Below are 6,258 nucleotides of genomic sequence, written 5' to 3' on the forward strand. Positions count from 1 at the left end.
GATGGATGCCTTCCTATCTATTTCTGCCATTCTGCCTCCACCATATTTCAGTTCCACTCTGCCTGGATGCTTAACCATAATCCTCTCAACTCACTGCCAGCAAGCGGCTTCAACATTTCATTCCCCTTGGTTTCATCAATAGCCTGTTTTTAGAAAATCTGTAACCAAAGTTTTGTATTCATGCTTGCTGGGTTTCCATCTGTTTAATCATAACAGAACAATCTTGTGGGAGAGTGATGGCGGAAACCCAGGTTTTATAACTGCGGACTATGAGTTGATTACTGGCAGGTTTGGGGCAGATCCAGACATGGTGAAGGCAGGTAATCATGGGAGAGTGTGGAGGAGTCCAAAACCACCACACAACAGTTTTGAGACACAGGGAAAACCAGGGAGGAGAAAACCCTCTAGTAATCTTACCGTACCTTATAACAATTATAATGAATATTAAGAAATTCTTTTTTCCTCCCCGTCACTTGGCGGTTAAATGGGCCCCCTTTCATAGGTATGATCAAACAATATGAAAAAACTTAAAAACACTAACAAAAAATCCCTGTCTCATAGTATCAGTCTTTTACAGACCAACTAAATAACTCCTCCAAATGGGGATTGAACTCTGCCTGTTGGGCTGCTGTCTCAATGTCAGTAGACAACTTCAATTTGAATGTCATTTAAATGCAAGCAGCTCCTCCCGGCTCCCCCCTAAAACACTCCCCATTTGAAAATGTCAAATTAACATGACTTGGTGGTTGTGATGCATTCTAAGTGATTAAATTGATTAGTCCATGCCCGTTGCAGTATTCTCCAACTCATGTTGAGGTGTCTCATCAGCCAGAACTGCAAGGGAAACATGTCATCTGCGCTGTAATTAAACCTGTCAAATTCTTTTTAAAACCAGCCCTCCATCCCCATTTTTCTGGCGCCAGCAAAATTGATGGAGAATGCTTTTGACAGTGATGTTTCTCCAGGTTTGCAAGATCATTGTTGCCTGAAATGTCAGTGGAGGCACGCCTGCTTTTTGATTCCCAATGTTACAATTCCCTGTCATGTGGCTGCCTAATTTTTCTCTCTGGATATGTTTTTAATTTTTTTTATTTTTCTCCTGGGCACTTTTTACTAACATGCAATACGTAGTGTGACAGCCACCATTATCAGGAGTACAGCCAGAGGGTCAAGGCAGCTTTAACTGTTTAAGCCAGATGATCCCCCGCAGTGGGATGTCCAAAAACCAGTCGATGGTTTGCATTAAAAAATGTTGTCCTCCAATACTTTCAGAACTACCTATGATTGCCCATTGTAGCTAAGTTAGCTATGTGTCCTGCAAAACATTAGTCTAATTTAAGATGTGACGAATGAGAGGGATGAGCCAGTACTACACCATTATCGTATGCTGTTCACCCAAACACCTTATTCAATCCGATTTGAAAAGCGAGGGGGGTGGTGCCTAAAACTGTAAGTGTGAAAGGGGCCTGCTGGAAGTTGATATGGGTTGATCAAAAGTTGCTATTATTTTAAGGAGCTTTTCAAAGCAGTATCTTTTGATCAGCAAAGAATGAGAGAATTTTTATTGAAGTGTATTTTAAAATAAAATTTGGGTAAGAGTATCGTTGGGTATTTTGAGTAATGTTTATTCAGCATTCATATCGTAGCTTTACTAGTAACGTGTGTTGGGAATCGCAAGAAATACCCTTTACAATATGAACCTTGTTTCATTTGAAGTGTTGAAACTGAAACACACCAAAGGAAGCATGTTGGAATGCTGACCATGTTGCCTCAGAAACAAAGAATTGTCCCTGAGGCTGTATGTAAGTCAATAAAACCTTTCTTAGTAGGTGGTTGGAAAGCAAAGGAAACATGCCCGCGCAAAAAGATAGCAGCCCCCCTCATATGAAGGGGGGCAAGAATGCGACCAAAGGTGTGGTTTAAAGGGCCCATAAACGCCAAAACACCGGACCTGTCCCATTGGTCCAGTTTTCCTTTTGACACCAGACATGTCATCAAGGCTACTTAAGCGCAGAGAGATGCTCTTCTCCCACTCCCTCTCGTCCTCCAATCTAACCTTCGCCCTGCTCCACACAAACACCCCACCCTGGGTGATCATTCTGGACCTCGGTGCGGCCCTACCCCCCGACGACGCACGACCCAACGGATCCATAGCACGGCACAAAAGCCTGCTTTTTCCCTGCGTATACCTGCAGCCCAAGAGAACATCACACGCAGGCGGAGACACCTTTGAACTTCAGAAACCGTAATTCTGATCCAGGCCCTGGCTCCACCAGGACGCGCCAGCTGACCCACGCCAGCTCACCCCGCAACTCTTTCTTCATTTTCCTTTGGACCCGTTGTAACATACTGGGCCATATGACGGAGCAACTTAACAGAGTTTAACCGTTAAACAAAGGAACTGTTTAATTATTGTTAATGTTGCTGATGTGTTTTATTCAGGTTAGCTGTTATTGTGATGTTCATTGATTAACTGAGGTTACTGTAGTAAGCTGTAAGTTCTTTTAGACATTGCTAAGTTGATGTTAGTTTAATGTTATGCTTCACACAGACATCGTCTTTGCATACACTTACTCCCTTTTAACGGCACCGTTAATCTAAAATCACACACACACATATTCGGTCTAACCCTTCTGGTCAGAGGTCAAAGGCCATAAACATTTTATGGCGCGCAAACCCCATGCACGTGCACACAAACACACACCTTTTTTCCTCTAGCCTAGTTCCTTTAAGTTAGATTGTATATTGTGTATTTTTCCTCTGTTTGCTTTTATTATATCTGGTTATTAAATGTTTGTGTTTACATATGCTGGCCTATTTAATTTCGTACAAGAGTGAGTGATACCAACCGTAGAACTCCAAAGCTCCCGACTCGTAGCGCTATTCTTAAGTGAGTCATAATTTTATGGAGGGAGTGATCATCGTTTATTGGTTATCGTTCCCTTATTTAAGGGTTGCGTGCCCAGAGGAACTATTAATAGTCATTTTCTATTATCTTTTGATAATTATATTTTTGATAACCATTAATTGATTAAACTATTACAGTTAGACCACTCTAACACCCTACGTCGTAGAGCCCGACACACCTATTGGCCTATGAAAAGAAAGTGTTTGTTACACTTACATTCATATCATTGTTAATTGTATTTATTAAATGCAACAATAAAGCATTTTTGTAGATGCATGGGAGCCCGGTTACCTAAATTCTTTTTTTACACTGTTATTTTGGTTTTAGTTGGCTATAACAACCTTGATTAGAATATGTGGCTTGCTTTGAATGTATAGAGGGCTTTTTTCTTCTTTCTTGTCCTATTTCTGTCTTCCTGCTGGTGCAAACCATTCCAAATGTTTCTGTATTACATCAGCAAAGCTTCAGTTAAACTGCTGGAGTCAGTTCTGGCTCCACTGTGTTGTGCATTTGGCAGCCAACAAATGAAACAATTTAATGAGGAGAGAGATGCAAACTTCTGACAATAGCAATAGCATTGCATTCAAAATTTGTGTAGATCTTTTCAGACATCTCTTCTGAGAAAGAAATGTTACTGAATAAACCAAGTAAACGCTTGCAGTTATTGTGAGCTCCTGTACACCTAACATTTCAGATTTGAATGCAACATTCCTCTTCCACGTTCCTATGATCACTCAAGCCTATATTTTTAATTATACCTTGGTGCTTCCTCTTGACAGCTGTATGCAGTTATGCATTATTAAGGACAGGAAATTGAAGGAAGCCCTCTATACATTCAAAGCAAGCCTTTTCTCTTTAATCTTGGATATTTTCACAAGATATGTGGAATTCTGGAATGTCTCTGTAAATTTGGATTGGAAGTCCCAAAGGGAAGCATGCATTCTGGTCCACATGCTTTCATCCTCATCACCTGAAATTCCTTCAATAGAATCTGGATTTTAAGTCTGAATTTTGGGGAGAAGGGGTGCAATTACCTATTTTGTGGGGAGTAGTAGGACAGTCATATAACTAGTAATGTAACTAATTACTGTTGGCAGGGAGTAATAAGTAAAGTAATAACATTACTTTTGAAAAGAGTAGTGAGTAATACATACAGAGCAGACAAACAAGTTGCAATCTAATTTCAGTTGGACCTTAAGACAGAAATCTAGGGGAGAGAGAGAGAGAGAGATTTATAGTTTAGTGGTGACGTTCTAATGTAAGACAGAAGACACCCTGTCTGTCCACTGACTAGAATTGATTTCCTGTACACAGTGACAGAGATGGAGACCTCCTCAGTCACTCTCAGTCCATGTGCAGATGGTCTGCAGTGTAACCTTATTCTGATTAATACAGCAACGTGGACCGGTTAATCAAATTATGCTGATTAAATTATGACAGAGTTTCTGTCACAAAACTAACACATGGCAGACACCCCACCTCCATCGCAGAGCAATCCCCCAATACAGCTCATAGTGGTTGGGTCTCAGGGGACTGGCCCCATTAAGCCCCATTATCTGGATAGAGAGAGGGTGAGGGGAAAAAGGCATTGATCTGTCAGAGTGGGCACATTTTCTAATGTCACAGAGAAAGGGATGGAGTGTGTCAGTTACTGATCTATCAGGCTGAACACCAAGGAGTTAGAACGAGTCATTCATGCTTTTATCACATCATGACTGCTTTAAAACCTGTTCACCTGCCTCAATCAGCCTGCACCAGCTCAGCTCCAACCGCTCAACAAATCTGCTTTTAACAGAAACAAGACAGACACATCACACAATACAGTGCTTTTAGCCTAGCTGCATTTGCTCCCTTCCAACTTCCCAAAAAAACCCAAAAAACAAATCGCACTTTTACTGTCATGACTTATCGACTGTGGAACAGCCTTCCTCCAAAACTCATAGAACTTAAGTTAATGCAAACTTTTAATAAAACATCTAAAAACATTTCTAAAAATTGTCTGTTTTCTAGTTTGTATGAATCAATGTTTTAAATCTTTCCTGTCTTTTTGTCTCTTTTTTGAGCTCTCCTTTTGAATCTTGTATTTATATTGTTTTTAAAAGCTTACTTCTTATTTTTGAAATAGGCTGAGGTTTATGTAAGGCAGTTTGACTCCTAAGTTGCTCTGTTGTCAGAAATTGAATATAATATTTATAGGTATGTTTTCATTAGTGTATAATCACATGAAAATAAGAATTATTGTTTTTTGTTACCTTACAATGAGCTGTTTTTATCTACAGAGGGACCGGGTCCTCTTATATGGACGCTGCCATATTGAACTACCATGTTTCTACAGTAGCCCAGAACGGACAAACCAAACACTGGCTCTAGATCGGGTTGTTAACATTTTGTAAAAAAACTTTTTTTTATTGTAAACACCCTCCTTCAGTATAAAACATCCACCTGGCCCCCAATATACAAACTGGTGACACAGTAAAACAAAGGGCTTCACCTAACAGTTTTATGAGAATAAAAATTATGTATATATATATTTTTTTGCATCTTTATTGGATTGACACAGATGTAGACAGGAAACGGGGAAGAGAAAGGGGTATGACATACAACAAAAGTAGCTGGAATCAAACCAGCGTCTTGAAGAACATTACAAGGAGCACTGAAGCTGCAGTGTTAGGTGCTAGTAAGCAGATTTTGTTAATAGGACTATAAATAATAATAATGGTACCATAATCTCATGGTACTCCAAGACACTTCTAATGGGTTAAAATAATCATTGTTCCTGTTGGACAGAGTCAAATGAGCTTTTTCTTGGTGCTAAGCTAAGCTAATCAGCTGCTGGCTGTAGCTTTATATTTTCACTGTACAGACTTGAGGGTGAAATCAATCTTCTCCTCTAATTCTTGACAGGAAAGTGAATATTTCCTAAAATGTCAAACCATTCCTTTAATACCCATGGTGTTAGAATTATATGGTCAATAGGTGTCCACATATTAGGCACAGTGTTAGTTCAGGCAGGCCACGAGGTCAAGCTCAGCTCTCAATTCCAGCTACATCAGCTGATCACAGCCATAGGCGGCGCCAGGGTAGGGCTTGGTTGGGCTATTCATTCGATTCACATGACGTCACTGTAGCTTTGTGCCGCCATCTTTACGACCGACTCGGGCCGATCGCGCCATAGTCAGTATTGTTCTCCACACTGTTTTTTTTTTTGTGTGAGAGCTCAAAGACCAGTTGCACATTTTGATTTGTTATCATGTAGGGCAGCTTATTAAACATGATGCCTGGAATGCAATAGAATGTGTTACGTTTTTATGTGTCGGATGGTGGGGGTACGCGAGCCGAGTCAGCATGTG

The sequence above is a fragment of the Morone saxatilis genome, unplaced genomic scaffold (genome assembly GCF_004916995.1).
Source record: "Morone saxatilis isolate NCDOM2014 unplaced genomic scaffold, NCSU_SB_2.0 Contig21, whole genome shotgun sequence".
In the NCBI taxonomy this organism is placed as follows: domain Eukaryota; kingdom Metazoa; phylum Chordata; class Actinopteri; family Moronidae; genus Morone; species Morone saxatilis.